At 47.5% G+C, this 11284-nt stretch overlaps 1 non-coding gene across 1 annotated transcript; it reads right to left on the bottom strand.

The window, feature by feature from the left end:
* Nucleotides 1–10673: 10673 nt before the first annotated feature.
* On the bottom strand, nt 10674–10747 carry TRNAA-CGC (transfer RNA alanine (anticodon CGC)). The gene has a single exon. It is a non-coding gene; the product is annotated as a tRNA-Ala (tRNA).
* Between the last annotated feature and the right edge of the window lie 537 nt (nt 10748–11284).

Below are 11284 nucleotides of genomic sequence, written 5' to 3'. Positions count from 1 at the left end.
TATCTAATCTGCTGCTTTCGTGATTATTTATGTTTTGCGTGTAAGCGAACCTTGAGAGTGTTCACCAGTGCCACCCTCGTCCATAGCGGTGGACGTAGCACGTCCTGTAATACCGCAAGTGTGACGTAGAACGTCATCTAATGGCGAGGGAGGAAACTGCGAGAGACCTCTTATGCTACCTATGGCATCAAGACTGCCAGAACCAAGAGCCCCGTTAAGCTATTAGCAGACAAGGCAAATGAAGTGAGGGGCTCGTTTGACAAACATATTAAGGAAGCCAACAGTCACCGAAATCAAGGTGCATAAGAGAATGCTTCTTTTGTTTATATCTAGTGCCAATCAATTAGTTTTTTAAAGCAAATACATATAAAGCAGCAGAAAAAACAACCACGCCACCGGTGGGATCCGAACCCACGACCTCCGAATAGCGCGTCCGGTGCGCTTACCATCTAAGCTACGGCGACGGCTGTCTAATCTGCTGCTTTCGTGGATATTTATGTTTTGCGTGTAAGCGAACCTTGAGAGTGTTCACCAGCGGCACCCTCGTCCATAACGGTGGATGTAGCACGTCCTGTAATACCGCAAGTGTGACGTAGAACATCATCTAACGGCGAGGGCGGAAACGGTGCGAGAGCCCTCTTATGCTAGCTATGGCATCAAGACTGCCAGAACCGAGACCCTCGTTAATCTATTAGCAGACAAGGCAAATGATGTGAGGGGCTCGTTTGACAAACATATTAAGGAAGCCAATAGTCACCGAAATCAAGGTGCATAGGGGAATGCTTCTTTTTTATATCTAGTGCCAATCAATTAGTTTTTTAAAGAAAATTACTTATAAAGCTGCAGAAAAAACAACCTTGCTGCCGGTGGGTCCGAACCCACGACCTCCGAATATCGCGTCCGGTGCTTTACCAACTGAGCTACGGCGACGGCTGTCTAATTTGCTTCTTTCTTGGGTATTTATTTTTTGCGTGCAAGCGAACCTTGAGAGTGTTCACCAGCGGCACCCTCGTCCATAGCGGTGGATGTAGCACGTCCTGTAATACCGCAAGTGTGGCGTAGAACATCATCTAACGGCGAGGGCGGAAACGGTGCGAGAGCCCTCTCATTCGACCTATGGCATCAAGACTGCCAGAACCGAGACCCTCTTTAAGCTATTAGCAGACAAGGCAAATGAGGTGAGGGGCTCGTTTGACAAACATATTAAGGAAGCCAACAGTGACCGAAATCAAGGTGCATAGATTAATGCTTCTTTTTTATATCTAGTGCCAATCAATTAGTTTTTTAAAGAAAATTACTTATAAAGCAGCAGAAAAAACAACCATACCACCGGTGGGATCCGAACCCACGACCTCCGAGTATGGCGTCCGGTGCGCTTACCAACTGAGCTACTGCGACGGCTGTCTAATCTGCTGCTTTCGTGGGTATTTATGTTTTGCGTGTAAGCGAACCTTGAGAGTGTTCACCAGCGCCACCCTCGTCCATAGCGGTGGACGTAGCACGTCCTGTAATACCGCAAGTGTGACGTAGAACGTCATCTAACGGCGAGGGCGGAAAGTGTGCGAGAGCCCTCTTATGCTACCTATGGCATCAAGACTGCCAGAACCGAGACCCCCTTTAAGCTATTAGCAGACAAGCCAAATGAAGTGAGGGGCTCGTTTGACAAACATATTAAGGAAACCAACAGTCACCGAAATCAAGGTGCATAGGGGAATGCTTCTTTTTTTATATCTAGTGCCAATCAATTAAATTTTTTAAAGAAAATTACTTATAAAGCAGCAGAAAAGACAACCATGGCACCGGTGGGATCGAACCCACGACCTCCGGATATCGCGTCCGGTGCTCCTACCAACTGAGCTACGGTGACGGCTGTCTAGTCTGCTGCTTTTGTGGGTATTTATTTATGTTTTGCGTGTAAGCGAACCTTGAGAGTGTTCACCAGCGCCACCCTCGTGCTTAGCGGTGGACGTAGCACGTCCTACAATACCGCAATTGTGAAGTAGAACGTCATCTATCGGCGAGGGCGGAAACTGTGCGAGAACCCTCTTATGCTAGCTATGGCATCAAGACTGCCAGAACCGAGACCCTCGTTAATCCATTAGCAGACAAGGCAAATGATGTGAGGGGCTCGTTTGACAAACATATTAAGGAAGCCAATAGTCACCGAAATCAAGGTGCATAGGGGAATGCTTCTTTTTTATATCTAGTGCCAATCAATTAGTTTTTTAAAGAAAATTACTTATAATGCTGCAGAAAAAACAACCTGGCCTTCGGTGGGATCCGAACCCACGACCTCCGAATATCGCGTCTGGTGCTCTTACCAACTGAGCTACGGCGACGGCTGTCTAATCTGCTGCTATCGTGGGTATTTATGTTTTGCGTGTAAGCGAACCTTGAGAGTGTTCACCAGCGCCACCCTCGTCCATAGCGGTGGACGTAGCACGTCCTGTAATACCGCAAGTGTGACGTAGAACGTCATCTAACGGCGAGGGCGGAAACGGCGCGAGAGCCCTCTCATTCGACCTATGGCATCAAGACTGCCAGAACCGAGACCCTCTTTAAGCTATTAGCAGACAAGGCAAATGAAGTGAGGGGCTCGTTTGACAAACATATTAAGGAAACCAACATTCACCGAAATCAAGGTGCATAGGGGAATGCTTCTTTTTTTTATATCTAATGCCAATCAATTAGTTTTTTTGAAAATTGCTTTTAAAGCAGCAGAAAAAACAACCATTCCGAAGGTGGGATCCTACCCACGACCTTCGAATATCTCGTCCGGTACTCTTACCAACTGAGCTACGGCGACGGCTGTCTAATCTGCTGCTTTCGTGGATATTTATGTTTTGCGTGTAAGCGAACCTTGAGAGTGTTCACCAGCGCCACCCTCGTCCATAGCGGTGGACGTAGCACGTCCTGTAATACCGCAAGTGCGACGTAGAACGTCATCTAACGGCGAGGGCGGAAAGTGTGCGAGAGCCCTCTTATGCTACCTATGGCATCAAGACTGCCAGAACCGAGACCCCCTTTAAGCTATTAGCAGACAAGCCAAATGAAGTGAGGGGCTCGTTTGACAAACATATTAAGGAAACCAACAGTCACCGAAATCAAGGTGCATAGGGGAATGCTTCTTTTTTTATATCTAGTGCCAATCAATTAAATTTTTAAAGAAAATTACTTATAAAGCAGCAGAAAAGACAACCATGGCGCCGGTGGGATCGAACCCACGACCTCCGGATATCGCGTCCGGTGCTCTTACCAACTGAGCTACGGTGACGGTTGTCTAGTCTGCTGCTTTTGTGGGTATTTATTTATGTTTTGCGTGTAAGCGAACCTTGAGAGTGTTCACCAGCGCCACCCTCGTCCATAGCGGTGGACGTAGCACGTCCTGTAATACCGCAAGTGTGACGTAGAACGTCATCTAACGGCGAGGACGGAAACTGTGCGAGAGCCCTCTTATGCTACCTATGGCATCAAGACTGCCAGAACCGAGATCCCCGTTAAGCTATTAGCAGACAAGGCAAATGAGGTGAGGGGCTCGTTTGACAAACATATTAAGGAAGCCAACAGTCACCGAAATCAAGGTGCATAGATTAATGCTTCTTTTTTATATCTAGTGCCAATCAATTTGTTTTTTAAAGAAAATTACTTACAAAGCAGCAGAAAAAACAACCATACCACCGGTGGGATCCGAACCCACGACCTCCGAGTATGGCGTCTGGTGCGCTTACCAACTGAGCTACGGCGACGGCTGTCTAATCAGCTGCTTTCGTGGGTATTTATGTTTTGCGTGTAAGCGAACCTTGAGAGTGTTCACCAGCGCCACCCTCGTCCATAACGGTGGATGTAGCACGTCCTGTAATACCGCAAGTGTGACGTAGAACATCATCTAACGGCAAGGGTGGAAACGGTGCGAGAGCCCTCTTATGCTACCTATGGCATCAAGACTGCCAGAACCGAGACCCCCTTTAAGCTATTAGCAGACAAGCCAAATGAAGTGAGGGGCTCGTTTGACAAACATATTAAGGAAACCAACAGTCACCGAAATCAAGGTGCATAGGGGAATGCTTCTTTTTTTATATCTAGTGCCAATCAATTAAATTTTTTAAAGAAAATTACTTATAAAGCAGCAGAAAAGACAACCATGGCGCCGGTGGGATCGAACCCACGACCTCCGGATATCGCGTCCGGTGCTCTTACCAACTGAGCTACGGTGACGGCTGTCTAGTCTGCTGCTTTTGTGGGTATTTATTTATGTTTTGCGTGTAAGCGAACCTTGAGAGTGTTCACCAGCGCCACCCTCGTGCTTAGCGGTGGACGTAGCACGTCCTACAATACCACAAGTGTGAAGTAGAACGTCATCTATCGGCGAGGGCGGAAACTGTGCGAGAACCCTCTTATGCTAGCTATGGCATCAAGACTGCCAGAACCGAGACCCTCGTTAATCAATTAGCAGACAAGGCAAATGATGTGAGGGGCTCGTTTGACAAACATATTAAGGAAGCCAATAGTCACCGAAATCAAGGTGCATAGGGGAATGCTTCTTTTTTATACCTAGTGCCAATCAATTAGTTTTTTAAAGAAAATTACTTATAATGCTGCAGAAAAAACAACCTGGCCGCCGGTGGGATCCGAACCCACGACCTCCGAATATCGCGTCTGGTGCTCTTACCAACTGAGCTACGACGACGGCTGTCTAATCTGCTGCTATCGTGGGTATTTATGTTTTGCGTGTAAGCGAACCTTGAGAGTGTTCACCAGCGCCACCCTCGTCCATAGCGGTGGACGTAGCACGTCCTGTAATACCGCAAGTGTGACGTAGAACGTCATCTAACGGCGAGGGCGGAAACGGCGCGAGAGCCCTCTCATTCGACCTATGGCATCAAGACTGCCAGAACCGAGACCCCCGTTAAGCTATTAGCAGACAAGGCAAATGAAGTGAGGGGCTCGTTTGACAAACATATTAAGGAAAACAACATTCACCGAAATCAAGGTGCATAGGGGAATGCTTCTTTTTTATATCTAATGCCAATCAATTAGTTTTTTTGAAAATTGCTTATAAAGCAGCAGAAAAAACAACCATTCCGAAGGTGGGATCCTACCCACGACCTTCGAATATCTCGTCCGGTACTCTTACCAACTGAGCTACGGCGACGGCTGTCTAATCTGCTGCTTTCGTGGATATTTATGTTTTGCGTGTAAGCGAACCTTGAGAGTGTTCACCAGCGCCACCCTCGTCCATAGCGGTGGACGTAGCACGTCCTGTTATACCGCAAGTGCGACGTAGAACGTCATCTAACGGCGAGGGCGGAAACTGTGCGAGAGCCCTCTTATGCTACCTATGGCATCAAGACTGCCAGAACCGAGACCCCCTTTAAGCTATTAGCAGACAAGGCAAATGAAGTGAGGGGATCGTTTGACAAACATATTAAGGAAACCAACAGTCACCGAAATCAAGGTGCATAAGAGAATGCTTCTTTTTTATATCTAGTGCCAATCAATTAGTTTTTTAAAGAAAATACATATAAAGCTGCTGAAAAAACAACCATACCACCGGTGGGATCCGAACCCACGACCTCCGAATAGCGCGTCCGGTGCTCTTACCAACTGAGCTAAGGCGACGGCTATCTAATCTGCTGATTTCGTGATTATTTATGTTTTGCGTGTAAGCGAACCTTGAGAGTGTTCACCAGTGCCACCCTCGTCCATAGCGGTGGACGTAGCACGTCCTGTAATACCGCAAGTGCGACGTAGAACGTCATCTAACGGCGAGGGCGGAAACTGTGCGAGAGCCCTCTTATGCTACCTATGGCATCAAGACTGCCAGAGCCGAGACCCCCTTTAAGCTATTAGCAGACGAGCCAAATGAAGTGAGGGGCTCGTTTGACAAACATATTAAGGAAACCAACAGTCACCGAAATCAAGGTGCATAGGGGAATGCTTCTTTTTTTATATCTAGTGCCAATCAATTAAATTTTTTAAAGAAAATTACTTATAAAGCAGCAGAAAAGACAACCATGGCGCCGGTGGGATCGAACCCACGACCTCCGGATATCGCGTCCGGTGCTCTTACCAACTGAGCTACGGTGACGGCTTTCTAGTCTGCTGCTTTTGTGGGTATTTATTTATGTTTTGCGTGTAAGCGAACCTTGAGAGTGTTCACCAGCGCCACCCTCGTGCTTAGCGGTGGACGTAGCACGTCCTACAATACCGCAAGTGTGAAGTAGAACGTCATCTATCGGCGAGGGCGGAAACTGTGCGAGAGCCCTCTTATGCTATTATGGCATCAAGACTGCCAGAACCGAGACCCTCGTTAATCTATTAGCAGACAAGGCAAATGATGTGAGGGGCTCGTTTGACAAACATATTAAGGAAGCCAATAGTCACCGAAATCAAGGTGCATAGGGGAATGCTTCTTTTTTATATCTAGTGCCAATCAATTAGTTTTTTAAAGAAAATTACTTATAATGCTGCAGAAAAAACAACCTTTCCGCCGGTGGGATCCGAACCCACGACCTCCGAATATCGCGTCTGGTGCTCTTACCAACTGAGCTACGGCGACGGCTGTCTAATCTGCTGCTATCGTGGGTATTTATGTTTTGCGTGTAAGCGAACCATGAGAGTGTTCACCAGCGCCACCCTCGTCCATAGCGGTGGACGTAGCACGTCCTGTAATACCGCAAGTGTGACGTAGAACGTCATCTAAAGGCGAGGGCGGAAACTGTGTGCGAGCCCTCTTATACTACCTATGGCATCAAGACTGCCAGAACCAAGACCCTCGTTAATCTATTAGCAGACAAGGCAAATGATGTGAGGGGCTCGTTTGACAAACATATTAAGGAAGCCAATAGTCACCGAAATCAAGGTGCATAGGGGAATGCTTCTTTTTTATATCTAGTGCCTATCAATTAGTTTTTTAAAGAAAATTACTTATAAAGCTGCAGAAAAAACAACCATGCCGCCGGTGGGTCCGAACCCACGACCTCCGAATAGCGCGTCCGGTGCTCTTACTAACTGAGCTAAGGCGACGGCTATCTAATCTGCTGCTTTCGTGATTATTTATGTTTTGCGTGTAAGCGAATCTTGAGAGTGTTCACCAGTGCCACCCTCGTCCATAGCGGTGGACGTAGCACGTCCTGTAATACCGCAAGTGTGACGTCTAACGGCGAGGGCGGAAACTGTGCGAGAGCCCTCTTATGCTTCCTATGGCATCAAGACTGCCAGAACCGAGACCCCCGTTAAGCTATTAGCAGACAAGGCAAAATGAGGTGAGGGGCTCGTTTGACAAACATATTAAGGAAGCCAACAGTCACCGAAATCAAGGTGCATAGAGGAATGCTTCTTTTTTTATATCTAGTGCCAATCAATTAGTTTTTTAAGGAAAATACATATAAAGCAGCAGAAAAAACAACCATGCCACCGGTGGGATCCGAACCCACGACCTCCGAATAGCGCGTCCGGTGCGGTTACCATCTAAGCTACGGCGACGGCTGTCTAATCTGCTGCTTTCGTGGGTATTTATGTTTTGCGTGTAAGCGAACCTTGAGAGTGTTCACCAGCGCCACCCTCGTCCATAGCGGTGGACGTAGCACGTCCTGTAATACCGCAAGTGTGACGTAGAACGTCATCTAACGGCGAGGGCGGAAACTGTGCGAGAGCCCTCTTATGCTACCTATGGCATCAAGACAGCCAGAACCGAGACCCTCTCTAAGCTATTAGCAGACAAGGCAAATGAAGTGGGGGGATCGTTTGACAAACATATTAAGGAAGCCAACAGTCACCAAAATCAAGGTGCAAAGGGGAATGCTTTTTTTTATATCTGGTGCCAATCAATTAGTTTTTAAAGAAAAAAACTTATAAATCTTGCAGAAAAAACAACCATGCCGCCGGTGGGATCCGAACCCACGACCACCGAATATGGCGTCAGGTGCGCTTACCATCTGAGCTACGGCGACGGCTGTCTAATCTGCTGCTTTCGTGGGTATTTATGTTTTGCGTGTAAGCGAACCTTGAGAGTGTTCACCAGCGCCACCCTCGTCCATAGCGGTGGACGTAGCACGTCCTGTAATACCGCAAGTGCGACGTAGAACGTCATCTAACGGCGAGGGCGGAAACTGTGCGAGAGCCCTCTTAAGCTACCTATGGCATCAAGACTGCCAGAACCGAGACCCCCTTTAAGCTATTAGCAGACAAGGCAAATGAAGTGAGGGGATCGTTTGACAAACATATTAAGGAAACCAACAGTCACCGAAATCAAGGTGCATAAGAGAATGCTTCTTTTTTTATATCTAGTGCCAATCAATTAGTTTTTAAAGAAAATACATATAAAGCAGCAGAAAAAACAACCATGCCACCGGTGGGATCCGAACCCACGACCTCCGAATAGCGCGTCCGGTGCGCTTACCATCTGAGCTACGGCGACGGCTGTCTAATCTGCTGCTTTCGTGGGTATTTATGTTTTGCGTGTAAGCGAACCTTGAGAGTGTTCACCAGCGCCACCCTCGTCCATAGCGGTGGACGTAGCACGTCCTGTAATACCGCAAGTGTGACGTAGAACATCATCTAACGACGAGGGCGGAAACTGTGCGAAAGCCCTCTTATGCTACCTATGGCATCAAGACAGCCAGAACCGAGACCCTCTCTAAGCTATTAGCAGACAAGGCAAATGAAGTGAGAGGATCGTTTGACAAAAATATTAAGGAAGCGAACAGTCACCAAAATCAAGGTGCATAGGGGAATGCTTCTTTTTATATCTAGTGCCAATCAATTAGTTTTTAAAGAAAATTACGTATAAATCTTGCAGAAAAAACAACCATGCCGCCGGTGGGATCCGAACCCACGTCCTCCGAATATGGCGTCCGGTGCACTTACCATCTGAGCTACGGCGACGGCTGTCTAATCTGCTGCTTTCGTGGGTATTTATGTTTTGCGTGTAAGCGAACCTTGAGAGTGTTCACCAGCGCCACCCTCGTCCATAGCGGTGGACGTAGCACGTCCTGTAATACCGCAAGTGTGACGTAGAACGTCATCTAACGGCGAGGGCAGAAACTGTGCGAGAGCCCTCTTATGCTACCTATGACATCAAGACTGCCAGAACCGAGACCCCCTTTAAGCTATTAGCAGACAAGGCAAATGAAGTGAGGGGATCGTTTGACAAACATATTAAGGAAACCAACAGTCACCGAAATCAAGGTGCATAGAGGAATGCTTCTTTTTTTATAGCTAGTGCCAATCAATTAGTTTAAAAAAATTACTTACAGCAGAAAAGACAACAATGGCGCCGGTGGGATCGAACCCACGACCTCCGAATATCGCGTCCGGTGCTCTTACCAACTGAGCTACGGTGACGGCTGTCTAATCTGCTGCTTTCGTGGGTATTTATGTTTTGCGTGTAAGCGAACCTTGAGAGTGTTCACCCGCGCCACCCTCGTCCATAGCGGTGGACTTCGCACATCCTGTAATACCGCAAGTGTGACGTAGAACGTCATCTAACGGTGAGGGCGGAAACTGTGCGAGAGCCCTCTTATGCTACCTATGGCATCAAGACTGCCAGAACCGAGAGCCCCGTTAAAGTATTAGCAGACAAGGCAAATGAAGTGAGGGGCTCGTTTGACAAACATATTAAGGATGCCAACAGTCACCAAAAACAAGGTGCTTAGGGGAATGCTTCTTCTTTTTATATCCAGTGCCAAGCAATTAGTTTTTTTGAAAATTGCTTATAAAGCAGCAGAAGAAACAACCATGCCGAAGGTGGGATCCGAACCCACGACCTCCGAATATTGCGTCCGGTGCTCTTACAAACCTAGCTACGGCCACGGCTGTCTAATCTGCTGCTTTCTTGGGTATTTATGTTTTGCGTGCAAGCGAACCTTGAGAGTGTTCACCAGCGGCACCCTCGTCCATAGCGGTGGATGTAGCACGTCCTGTAATGCCGCAAGTGTGACCTAGAACGTCATCTAACGGCGAGGGCGGAAACGGTGCGAGAGCCCTCTCATTCGACCTATGGCATCAAGACTGCCAGAACCGAGACCCCCGTTAAGCTATTAGCAGACAAGGCAAATGAAGTGAGGGGATCGTTTGACAAACATATTAAGGAAGCCAACAGTCACCAAAATCAAGGTGCATAAGGGAATGCTTCTTGTTATATCTAGTGCCAATCAATTAGTTTTTAAAGAAAATTACTTATAAATCAGCAGAATAAACAACCATTCCGAATGTGGGATCCCACCCACGACCTCCGAATATCTCGTCCGGTTCTCTTACCAACTGAGCTACGGCGACGGCTGTCTAATCTGCTGCTTTCGTGGGTATTTATGTTTTGCGTGTAAGCGAACCTTGAGAGTGTTCACCAGCGCCACCCTCGTCCATAGCGGTGGGCGTAGCACGTCCTGTAATACCCGCAAGTGTGACGTAGAACGTCATCTAATGGCGAGGGAGGAAACTGTTCGAGAGACCTCTTATGCTACCTATGGCATCAAGGCTGCCAGAACCGAGACCCCCTTTAAGCTATTAGCAGACAAGGCAAATGAAGTGAGGGGATCGTTTGACAAACATATTAAGGAAACCAACAGTCACCGAAATCAAGGTGCATAGAGTAATGCTTCTTTTTTTATAGCTAGTGCCAATCAATTAGTTTTTTAAAGAAAATACTTATAAAGCAGCAGAAAAAACAACCATGTCACCGGTGGGATCCGAACCCACGACCTCCGAAAAGCGCGTCCGGTGCTCTTACCAACTGAGCTATGGCGACGGCTATCTAATCTGTTGCATTCGTGATTATTTATATTTTGCGTGTAAGCGAACCTTGAGAGTGTTCACCAGTGCCACCCTCGTCCAAAGCGTTGGACGTAGCACGTCCTGTAATACCGCAAGTGTGACGTCTAACGGCGAGGGCGGAAACTGTGCGAGAGCCCTCTTATGCTTCCTATGGCATCAAGACTGCCAGAACCGAGACCCCCGTTAAGCTATTAGCAGACAAGGCAAAATGAGGTGAGGGGCTCGTTTGACAAACATATTAAGGAAGCCAACAGTCACCGAAATCAAGGTGCATAGAGGAATGCTTCTTTTTTATATCTAATGCCAATCAATTAGTTTTTTAAAGAAAATTATTTAGAAAGCAGCAGGAAAAACAACCATGCCGCCGGTGGGATCCGAACCCACGGCCTCCGAATATGGCGTCCGGTGCGCTTACCATCTGAGCTACAGCGACGGCTGTCTAATCTGCTGCTTTCGTGGGTATTTATGTTTTGCGTGTAAGCGAACCTTGAGAGTGCTCACCAGCGCCACC

Source organism: Amblyomma americanum, chromosome 3 (assembly GCF_052857255.1).
Source record: "Amblyomma americanum isolate KBUSLIRL-KWMA chromosome 3, ASM5285725v1, whole genome shotgun sequence".
Taxonomy (NCBI): domain Eukaryota; kingdom Metazoa; phylum Arthropoda; class Arachnida; order Ixodida; family Ixodidae; genus Amblyomma; species Amblyomma americanum.
Note: the sequence above shows the minus strand (reverse complement) of the source record. Positions and strands in the feature narration are given on the sequence as shown.